At 47.6% G+C, this 11,924-nt stretch overlaps 1 protein-coding gene across 1 annotated transcript in view; it reads left to right on the top strand.

The window, feature by feature from the left end:
- The first annotated feature begins 581 nt into the window (after positions 1-581).
- PROSER2 (proline and serine rich 2) overlaps positions 582-11,924 on the top strand; it is a 54,426-nt gene continuing 43,083 nt past the window's right edge. Inside the window, exon 1 of the mRNA XM_048499529.1 lies at positions 582-598. The gene's annotated coding sequence lies outside the window, so the exon portion shown is untranslated. The remainder of the gene's footprint in view (positions 599-11,924) is intronic.

The raw sequence follows: 11,924 nt of genomic DNA, 5'->3' as shown, positions 1-11,924 counted from the left end.
CAATTATAGGGTTTCTTTTCTCCCTGGTCTCTCTCTGTCTCTCTCTCTCATTTGGTCTCCCTAGCCAGAGGCTCCGCTGGGAAGGGCTTCTTTTACAAAGGCTTTTAATTTGCTGCTGCAGTCTTGTCATCATTTTCCCTCATTCTCCTGACAACTTTCTGACATCTCAGTTGTCATTTCCAGAAAGGGGAGTGGATGCTCTTTAAGAGGGAACCGGGTTACATGTCTCTCGCCCTGGGTCTTGGCCAACCTTCCTGAGCAGATTACCACTGTGCTGCATGCCGTCCTAAAACAAAAAAAAAAAGGACAACAACCCACCCCCACCCCACCCCCCACATAGCTTTCGAGACTGGTTCAGCCGGTTTCTGCAAGCATCTAGAAGTATCTTTTTTCCTGCAATCCGACGGTTTGCCAGCAGGCATTTTGGGGCGATGGTTGGCGGTTGCTTAACCACTCATTATGGGATTTGGCATGTGATGGCGAGCAGGTGGCTCCTTTCAAAAAAAGAAATAAGAAAGCAAGGCGGTTGCTCCAGTTGTCTCAAGGCGGTCCATTCGAGGAAGATGCTGCGATGTGAAAGTGTCTCCCAGGTCTGGAGGTAAGTCGGCTTCGTCTGAGCTGGTCAGTCATAGGTGTTTCGGGAGCGGCATATGGAACTGAAGTTTCTACAGTTCGGGAGGAGGGATATTTTTCTGCAGTTGTCTAAGGCCCCTTCCGCACGCAAATAATAATGTGTTTTCAAACCACTTTCACAACTGTTTGCAAGTGGATTTTTGCTGGCCCGCGACAGCTTCAAAGAGCACTGAAAGCAGTTTGAAAGTGCATTATTCTGCATAGCGGAATGAGGCTAATATTACTGCTTTGTGGAGATCACCCTACACTGCAAATGGAGCAAGAGCTGGATTTATTCACAAGCTCAGAAGTTGCGATTTAGGGCTCTACATTACGATAGAGCTCCAATGCATTTTTTTCGCTAAATTTCAGGGTTAGAAAAATACAATATTGTGATGATGATGCTATGAGATCACAGCCACCAGAGACCAGATATTCAGCTGGGGTTGACCTTCATACGCATCAGGCTCTTCCCAAAATCCTAGGTTGACACTAATGTATCGGCATAATATATGTGTGGATCCGGGCATTTTGTAATTGACAGATGGAGACTTTTATCAACGTGTGGGTAGTTCAAGTGCGTCCCAGGTTTTCAAACCGGATAATCTAGCCTGGCGCTGTAATTACTACTCACCCAGATAGAACTCCACACTCCTGCTACAAAATTTTAATTATTACTGCCACTATTATTTCTATTATTATTAGATTTATAAACCACTCTCCCGTCCACTAAGAGCTCAGAGTGGTGAATGCAAATAAAATGACAAAATTAAAACATAGTTTCTTCCCAAGACATATAGAATAATGCACTTTCAGTCCGCTTCTTCATAATTGTTTGCAAGTGGGATTTTGCTGTCCACACTGTAAAATCCAGCTGCAAAGTGTACTGAAAGTGGATTGAAAAGATACATTATTCTGCATGTATGTACGGAAGGGGCCATATACATTTCTTAAAACTTCGCTTCCTACAGGATAGGCGCCTTTCCTTTGTATCCATGAGGGAAGAGCTGATTACAAACATGGAAGATCTAAAAAGAACAGGAAGGATGTGAACAGGAGCAGCCGTTTTGATGGGCTGTTGCTGTTTAACTCTCAAAGACGGCTGAAGTGGAATGGCAACTCTGTCTTAACCCTTCCGCATTACGCAGAATAATGCACTTTCAATCCACTTTCAATGCACTTTGCAACTGGATCTTCACGGGTGCAGAATAGCAAAATCCACTTTTAAACAATTGTGACAGTGGATTTGCGCATTATTCTGCATGTGCAGAAGAGGCCCTAGTGGCCCTGTGTAACTGTGATAATGTTGAGGGGCAATGTTGGAGGACACTCTAAAATTCTAGTGTAGGAGTAAGGTGACCAACTTTACCTTTTTTTTAATGTGGGGCGCGACGTGCTGCACGCGTGACCATTGAAAGATTGCTTTGGGCGCCTCGTTTCAACCTGTGACTGGGCAGGGAACGCCCCAGAAGGCAGTAATAATGCAGCTTTCCAAAATGCGATAATTAAAAAAAAACCCTCGACGCTGAGACAAATTGCTTCAAAGAGTGACTGTCCCGGGCCAAAAGCGGGACGCTCATCACCTTGGTTTTAGGGTAGAATTGAAGACTGGAGATCTCCCAGAACTACCACTGGGTTTGCAACTGGCATAAGAATCAGGCCCCTTCCAATCCCACTTTCAATGCACTTTGCAGCTGGATTTTACTGTCTTGGGAATAACAAAATCCACTTGCAAACAATTGTGAAAGTGGATTGAAAGTGAGTTATTCTGCATGTGTGGAAGGGACTTCTGTGCCACATGGCCCCTTTTTATTTTATTCCCTCCCTCCCTCGGGCCGCTTCTGAATCCCAATGGGATTTGGGGGTGCGGAATCCCTCATCTTAGCTCGGAAAGTTATAAGTGTCCATTGGCCTGACAATGAAGGTCTCATTTTCTGTCAATCCCATAGAACTGCAGCAAGATCTCTTTAGATCTTGGATGCAGTGGTTGTAAAGGGCCCCACACAGAGGTGGGATCCAGCAGGTTCTCACCAGTTCCCGAGAGTGGGTTACTAACTATTTGTGTGTGCCGAGAGAGGGTTACTAATTGGGTCTGCTTTTCCGTTAGAAATTCCATTAGGTCCAAAAATCATAAAGTCCTGTTGTTTCCTATGTGGCTGGTTAGCGAAGGTAGAAAACCGGATAATTCTCCCTGTGGGGCTGTTTTAAAAACATGTTTTAGAAATATGGTAAAGTTCCTTGTTTAAGGAAAGTATCCTTCTTTTGATTTCTAGAAACAAAATTAAGTATTTGAAAGTATTAAGTATTTGACAGGCAGTCAATTAGAGGAGAAGTAGTTGTTTCTGTTGGCAGTAGACGATAGGACTTGCTATAATGAGTTTAAATTATGGACAGAAAGATACCAGCTGGAAATTAGGAACTTTTTTTTTACAGTAAGAGTTTTTTACAGTAACAGAGAAATTATTAATGCCCCGCCCCTGGAATGTCCGGCCACGCCCCCGTCGTGCCCCGCCCAGCCCCATTGGTACTACGTCACTGTTTGAATCCCACCACCATGGGAACCTGTTACTAAAATTTTTGGATCCCACCACTGGCCCCACATTTATTTTATTTTCTAATATAGTAGACTGCTTTAGTGGCACCCTGCTGAGTTCAGGCTCTCGAGAGCAAGAGATGAGATGCTGCAGACTCCCACAGATGACAATACATGCACTGGCTTTAATGCATATTGAGGGCATTCGGGCATAAAGCACACTGGCCCCCCACCAATGTACAATCACTGGCTCATAAGCATGACATCGATTCACATACAGAACATGTGCGCATAAGCTCCAACCTGTTGATCGTAAACATGGCCTTTTCTTGGGTTCCCAATTATGAGGAGGGAGGCCCCTTCCGCACATGCAGAATAGTGCACATTCAATTCCCAGATGACACCAAATTAGGAGGGGTCGCTAATACCCCAGAGGACAGAGTCAGAATTCAAAATGACCTAGACCAGTGGTGGCAAACCTTTGGCACTCCAGATGTTATGGACTACAATTCCCATCAGCCCCTGTCAGCATGGCCAATTGGCCATGCTGGAAGGGGCTGATGGGAATTGTAGTCCATAACATCTGGAGTGCCAAAGGTTCGCCACCACGGACCTAGACAGATTAGACAGCTGGGCCAAAACAAACAAAATGAGTTTCAACAGAGATAAATGTAAGATACTAGACATCGGCAGAAAAAAAGGAAATGCACAGATATAGATGGGTGACACCTGGCTTGACAAAACTACATGTGAAAGAGATCTGGGAGTCTTAGCAGACCATAAGCTAAATATGAGTCAGCAGTGTGATGTGGCGGCCAAGAAAGCCAATGCGATTCTGGGTTGCATCAATAGGAGTATAGTGTCAAGATCGAGGGATGTAATTGTACCTCTCTATTCTGCATTGGTTAGACCTCCCCTGGAATATTGTGTACAGTTCTGGGCACCGCAGTTCAGGAGGGATATTGAAAGACTGGAGAGGGTCCGGAGGAGGGCAACCAAAATGGTGAAGGGTCTTGAGTCCATGCCCTACGAAGAGAGGTTTAGGGAGCTGGGGAAGTTTAGTCTGGAGAAGCGTAGGTTAGGGGGTGACATGATAGCCACGTTTAAATATTTGAAGGGATGTCATGTCGAAGAGGGAGCAAGCTGGTTTTCTGCTGCCTCAGAGACTGGGACCAGGAGTAATGGATTCAAGGTGAAGGAAAAGAGATTCCACCTAAACATTAGGAAGAACTTCCTGACAGTCAGGGCTGTTCGACAGTGGAATGCACTACCTCAGAGTGTGGTGGAGTCTCCTTCTTTGGAGGTTTTTAAACAAAGGCTGGATCAGCAGATGCCAGGAGTGCTTTGATTGTGTGTCCCTGCATTGCAGGGGGTTGGACTTGATGGCCCTTGGGGTCTCTTCCATCCCTATGATTTTAATCCACTTTCACAATTGTTTGCAAGTGGATCTGGCTATTTCGCACAGTGAAAACCAGCTGCAAAGTGGATTGAAAATGCCTCATTCTGCATGTGCCGAAGGGGCCATAAACAACATGCATACACTTTTAACACGTGTAGACACCATGTTCACAAGCCAAGGATCGCACATAGGCTGGGGGCAACAGCGTGCATGTGCCAGCGTCCCACTCCGCATGATTACAATGCGTACATCGTCGTGTTGTTTGTAGAGGGCTTAAGGCAGTTGCGACTGGGTGCATCCGCTGATTTTTCAATAATCTCTGTGGCACCCTGAATCGGCTCAAGGCCATACAGGTCATGGGGAAAAGGCAGACCTTTTCCTCTCATTATGGCCCCTTCCGCACATGCAAAATAATGCGTTTTCAAACCACTTTCACAACTGTTTGCAAGTGGATTTTGCCATTCCGCACAGCTTCAAAGAGCACTGAAAGCAGTTTGAAAGTGCATTATTCTGCATGTGCGTAATGAGCCTATGTTTGCCAACCCAAATCATCCCCTTTCATGCTTTTATGGTGTGGGGAATGAGCACCACTCTTTTGATCAACTTAATATTGCAGAGAGATCTTAACAGGGCAATTTTCCCAGTTTCAGTTAAAAGGACTCAGGTAGAGGTTATGGGGGGGAGAAGCTTTCTTTGCTCAAGAGTCACTGGAAGGCAAACAAACAAGTAGGGTTACCAACAACTTGCGGGAGCGGGCGGGGTGGGGGGAGATCTGTTTCTTGACAAAGGCTCAATCTATAGAAATGGGCAGTAGAAGCTTTGGAGGTAAATAATATCACCGGACAAATAATATTCAAGTCCGCCTCTGTTAAAGGGACAGGACAATTTTTCTTCTATGGCAACCCTTTAAAATATGGAGCTAAACAGACCAGTGAGTTGACACAGTATAAGGCACCTTTGTTATGTTTAGTTGCTTCTGATATTGCAGGCACCAGAGCTACAAAAAAGTCTAGAGTACCTTTGTACGGCATGACTAAGTATCCCTCTCCTGGCACAAAGAAATCTCCTTTGCATGTTCTTAAAAACTTGGATGTAACTCCCATAAAATTATTTTAATAATGGGGCGGCCAGTCTGTTGTGCCTCTCTGTGGAAACTCTCCAGAAATCCCAAACATTGCTCAGGTACATTCAGATAAATGTAGCAAGGTTTAATGATGTACAGGATATCTTCACATAATGGTATATAGAAATGCTCAGGCCCTTCCGCACATGCAGAATAACGCACTTTCAATCCATTTTCACAATTGTTTGCAAGTGGATTCTGCTATTCTGCACAGTAAAATCCAGCTTCAAAGTGCATTGAAAGTGGATCGATAGTGCATTATTCTGCATGTGTGGAAGGGGCCTTATCCTTCCCGCTCAAATCCCCCATTTCTAAAACTGGCTGTGGTGGGTTTTCTGGGCTGTGTGGCCATGGTCTGGTGGATCCTGGGAATGTTTAGTCTGGAAAAGCGAAGATGGGGGGAGGGGGACATGATAGCTATGTTTAAATATTTGACGGGATGCCATGTCAAAGAGGGAGCAAGCTTGTTTTCTGCTGCCTCAGAGACTAGGACACAAAGTAATGGATTCAAGGTGAAGGAAAAGAGAGTCCACCTAAACATTAGGAAGAACTTCCTGACTGTCAGGGCTGTTAGACAGTGGAATGCACTACCTCAGAGTGTGGTGGAGTCTCCTTCTTTGGAGGTTTTTAAAGAAAGGCTGGATAATCATATGTCAGGAGTGCTTTGATTGTGTGTCCCTGCATTGCAGGGGGTTGGACTCGATGCCCCTTGTGGACTCTTCCAACTCTCTGATTCTATGATTCTAAGACCCCATCCTTAGGATCTTGCCATGCCACCCGGGGGACTCTAAAAGACAGTGGCATCCAAGTATCCCTGCCTGTGATGGAGCTTGGCTTGTTTAGAAACTTGTAGGGCAGTGATGGCGAACCTCTGGCATGGGTGCCAGAGGTGGCACTCGGAGCCCTCTCTGTGGGCACGTGCACACAGAGTTCATCATGTGGGGGGTGGAAAATCACCCCCCTCACACACACACACATCTAGGCTGGCCTGGGCCACTGAACACGACGTGCACGCACCGCGGTGAGCAGGGAGGGCTCGGCTGAAGTGCCTGGTGCCTGTGCTCCAGGTGGCTGCTGCCCAAGGGTAGGGGGGCGCAGAGGAGTCAGAGATGCTAGAGAGCACAGAGTGGTGCACGCGGGACTTGCGGGAGGCTAGAGCAGGCTGGCCCCTGCTCGAGCGGGTGGGGCGGAGGAAGAGGGAGCCAACCGTTTTTTTCTAAATGAAAACCTCAGCTTTTAGGTTAAATTGCCGGGTTGGCACTTTGCGATAAATAAGTGGGGTTTGGGTTGCAATTTGGGCACTCGGTCTCAAAAAGGTTCGCCATCACTGTTGTAGGGAGATTTTCCCTCCCTAGCCGGACAGCTTCTGGCCCTCAATAGGGCTCTAATCTTGGCAGAACTGTACACCCTGTGAACCCTTTTGCTTTCCAGGAAACCATTAGGGGAAGAGGGTGCCTAGTGGGGGATCTAAACAGCTGCTTATTGTGGGAATGTTCAATCCACCAAAAACCTCTTGCATGTACCTGTTGGTTCACTCTGACGCAATAAACTGGTTTCAGTCTGGTTATTGGGAGGAGGTTGACAGCCGGCCATGACAATATCTTAGTCAGAAGGCGAGAGAGATGTCGTAAAGATTCTTGTAAAGGATGCAGAGGTACGGCGCATATTTGATCCCGATTAGCTTGCTGCTCCGTGAGGGAATTGCGCTCGGGGCAGAATGCGCGCTGGAATCTCTGGCCACATTTGGAATGACGGGCTGTGTTTTCTGAGCTGCTACTTGTTGGAATGGTCATCACTCCTTATGCGAACCCAGATGCCAACGAAGTTCTCCTCCTCTGGCCCTTCTGATGAGGCCTTCTCATTTGCAGTAGCTGAGATCATGGATCTTCCCCCAGTCCTTTAGGGAGGGATTCCAGCCTCCAGGTGAGACCCAGGGTTCCCCGGGAACAGTGGTTCTCAACCTTCCTAATGCCGCAACCCTTTAATACAGTTCCTCATGTTGTGGTGACCCCCCACCCTAACATTTATCCATTTTACAGATGGAGAACACTGATGCAGAGAGTCTTAGGCGACCCCTGTGAAAGGGTCGTTCGACCCCCAAAGGGGTCGCGACCAGAGGTGGGATCCAGCAGGTTCTCACAGGTTCCCGAGAGTAGGTTACTAATTGTTTGTGTGTGCCAAGAGGGGGTTACTAATTGGTGATTTTGCCACGTGATTTTGGCCTTAGTTACGCCCCTCCTCTCAGCAGTAGCACGCAGAACTTGAAGCAGCCTAGCAGGAGGTGCACCGGCGTGCGTGACAGCCTGCGCCTGCGTGCATTCGTTTCCTGCCCAAGGACCGGCGCAGCGACTACGTCCATAGCCACAGCCCCACCCAGGAATGCCCCGCCCCCAGATTGCCTGGCCACACCCCCATCATGCCCTGCCCAGCCCCATTGGCGCTACGCCACAGTTTGAATCCCACCACCATGGGAACCTGTTACTAACATTTTTGGATCCCACCACTGCCCCCAACCCTAACATTTATCCATTTTACAGATGGCGAATACTGATGCAGAGAGTCTTAGGCGACCCCTGTGAAAGGGCCGTTTGACCCCCAAAGGGGTCGCGACCCACAGGTTGAGAACCACTGCCCTGGAATGACGGCTCATCTCTAGACTATAGATATCAGTTCCCCTGGAGAAAATGGCACTTTCCCTTCCCACCCGTCTAGAGCCAATTTTATTGCCTCTTAAAAAGGGGCTTTTACTGCTAGTTAAAATACATATATTGAAAAGCAAATAATTGTCACTGAATCAACTCTGTCCTTAAATCTACTTTGGCCGCTGCAGAAAATATGGCAACTCTATATGACAGTGGTGGCGAACCAATTAGCCATGCTGGCAAGGGCTGATGGGAATTGTAGTCCATAACATCTGGAGTGCCAAAGGTTCGCCACCAAGGCTATATGAGGTTTCAGATTGAAGGTCTGCAAGAAGAAAAGAGGTCTGCTATTGGTCCGTGTTTCCCCGGATTTTTTGAGGGATGGGATTTTGAGTAATCGTCAAATTCCAATTTCAACCCGAGCGTTCCTGATTGTGTCTGCATACCCCATTTTGGCCTGTGATGAATATGCTTCAGGGTGTGGGGTTGTAATTGATTACATGACGTTTTTAACTATGGAAAAGGGCTGTCTACATTTTTAACAGGTTTTCCAGGCTGTGTGGCTGTGGTCTGCGTCTATGGCTGGCATTTTCAGGGGCCCCTTCCACACATGCAGAATAACGCACTTTCAATCCACTTTCACAATTGTTTGCAAGTGGGTTTTGCTATTTCGCACAGTAAAATCCAGCTGCAAAGTGGATGGAAATTGCTACCTTCTGAAACTATCTTCGGTCCCTTCCGCACATGCAGAACAATGCACTTTCAGTCCACTTCCAATGCACTTTGCAGCTGTGCGGAACAGCAAAATACACTTGCAAACAATTGTGAAAGTGGATTGAAAGTGCATTATTTTGCATGTACGGAAGGGGCCTTTGAGAGTAGGAGGAGAAGAGTTTGGATTTATACCATTCTTTTCTCAACCGTAAGGAGTCTCAAAGAGGCATACAAACTCCTTCCCTTCCTCTCCCTACAACAGACCACCTGAAGAGGTAGGTGGGGCTGAGAGAGTTCCGAGAGAACTGTGACAGGCCCAACATCACCCAGCAGGCTTCATGTGGAGGAGCGGGGAAACATCCCGATTAGAGTCTGCCGCTCTTAACCACTGCACGATGCTGAACGTTTTGTGGTTCTCAACTGTATTGTCTCCAGCCGTCCCGAAGGCAGGTACATCACAAGAGCTGCCGCAACACCACATCCCTGTGATGTAACACCCTGTGATCCTGACGCCCGCCCTGCCGCAGTGTCCCAGTGACTCACATTGGCAACTCACCTCAGAACAGAGGCCGAATGAATCCTCCCGTCTTTCTTTAACATTAAATGGGAGATTCATCACTCGCGTCTGGCAGCTAGGGCATTCTTCGCCTCTGAGTGGCTAACAACGTTTGCCCTTCTCAAAGGCACTGTGGGGCACATGTGTTCAATGTTCACGCTGCACACACCCACGTGGAATATGCCAAACATTCAGTGGCTACCTTTTTGACTCAGAATCAAATGAGTACACCAGGGATTAAACCAAACGGAGCGTTTCCATTCCAGATGTTAGTTAGGTGAGCCTCATGAGAGGGATTACGAGATTCTAATCCTAAACATGATTGCTTTGGGAGCCAATTCCAACAAAGAATGGACTTCCAGGTAAACATGATTAGGACCACGATGGTAGTTCATTAACTGTCATTACCATTGCTTACTAATAGTCAGGGTTGTCAGATTTTTCCTGCCAGACACAAGTCCTTCGTTGTCATTTAGTGAGCCAGCGTGGTGTCGCAGTTAAGAGCAGTGGACTCTAATCTGGAGGACTCGTTTTGATTCCCCACTCCTCCACATGAGCGGCAGACTCTTATCAGGGGAACAAGATTTGTTTCCCCGCTCCTACACATGAAGCCTGCTGGACGACTTTGGGGCCAGTCGCAGTTCTCTCTGAACTCTCTCAGCCTGATTTACCTCAGCAGTGGCGTAGGAGCAGCAGCGGCGTAGGAGGTTAAGAGCTCGTGTATCTAATCTGGAGGAACCGGGTTTGATTCCCAGCTCTGCCGCCTGAGCTGTGGAGGCTTCTCCGGGGAATTCAGATGAGCCTGTACACTCCCACACACACCAGCTGGGTGACCTTGGGCTAGTCACAGCTTCTCGGAGCTCTCTCAGCCCCACCTACCTCACAGGGTGTTTGTTGTGAGGGGGGAAGGGCAAGGAGATTGTCAGCCCCTTAGAGTCTCCTGCAGGAAAGAAAGGGGGGATATAAATTCAAACTCTTCTTCTCCTCCTCACAGGGCTGTTGTGAGGATACAGAGAGGGGAACGGTGTAATCCAATTGGAGTCCCTGTCAAGGGAAAGGCAAAGTACAAATGAAGTAAATAAATAAACAAGTATGTATAGGACCAGAAGATCATTATGGTTGCCTTCTGGATTGTTGATGTCCCTTTTGCAAAAGGAAAAACAGAGCACGTGTGGGGGAGCGGTTAAGAGTGGTGCACTCTAATCTGAAGAACTGAGTTTGATTCCTTACTCCTCCACATGAGTAGAAGACTCTAATCTGGGGAACCAGATTCGTTTCCCTACTCCTCCACATGAAGCCTGCTGGCTGTTCTTGGGGTAGTCACAGAACTCCCTCATCCCCATCTGCCTCACAAGGTGCCTGTTGTGGGGAGTGGAAGGGAAAGGCGTTCGTAAGCTGCTTTGAGGCTCCTTACAGGTGGAGCAAAAGAAAGAGAAGAGTTTGGATTTATCCTCCGCTTTTTTTCTCCTGTAGGATGAGGCCTTTCGGTGGCATGACCGTCAAAATGCTCTTCCCCCTGGAGACTCACCTGGCACCTTCCTTGCTGCCTTTTAGGCAACAGGCCAAAACGTTTCTTTCTCCCCAGGTTTTTAACCAGAGGCGTATCAAGGGAAAATGTAGCCCAGTGCAAAATCGAAGTTTTCCACCCCAGCCCTATATGGGCAGCTGCCCTCCCGTACCATGGCCAAACAAATTGTTTTGCACCAGGTCTTGAAGTCAGTGTATGGACCTGGGGGGAAGAGGTGTGGGGGCGCCCCCCACATGACTAAATGGCTGCAGCCCGGGGACATTTGACCCCATATGTCCCCCTGGGCGGTACACCCCTGTTTTTAACTGAGAGTGCCATGTTTTTTTCAGCTACTTGGAAGGTCTGCTTCTAGCCTGAGGGCTATTTTAAGGTATCAGTTTAGACTGCTGAATGTCGCTTCATCCCATTTAACAGCTTGTTTTAATGTTATTTTTAACATTTTATTGTACTTTTTTAACTTTGCGAGACACTTGGAATGGGTCTCTGAAGAGGCAGCTTCTACATTTTCCAGGGAAATAAATCCGCCAGTGTTTAGGATTCCACAGGCCTTTTCTCTTAGTTTTCTCCTATTCTCATGGCCTGACAACCCACTGACTCTATTTGTATCCCACCTCTACTCCAAGGAGTTCCGGAATGCCCCTTGGCCCTCCCCTCTTCCTCCCCTCCCAAACAACCCTGCGAGGTAGGCTAGTCTGAGAGTGACAGGCCCAAAGTCGGCCTGCCAACTTGAGGACTGAACAGGGATTCTCCCCTCCTCCACTTGTACCCTCACAACAGCTAAGGCCCCTTCCGCACATGCCGAATAATGCACATTCAA

Source organism: Sphaerodactylus townsendi, linkage group LG06 (assembly GCF_021028975.2).
Source record: "Sphaerodactylus townsendi isolate TG3544 linkage group LG06, MPM_Stown_v2.3, whole genome shotgun sequence".
Lineage (NCBI taxonomy): Eukaryota > Metazoa > Chordata > Lepidosauria > Squamata > Sphaerodactylidae > Sphaerodactylus > Sphaerodactylus townsendi.
This window is presented reverse-complemented; position numbering and strand designations above follow the sequence as displayed.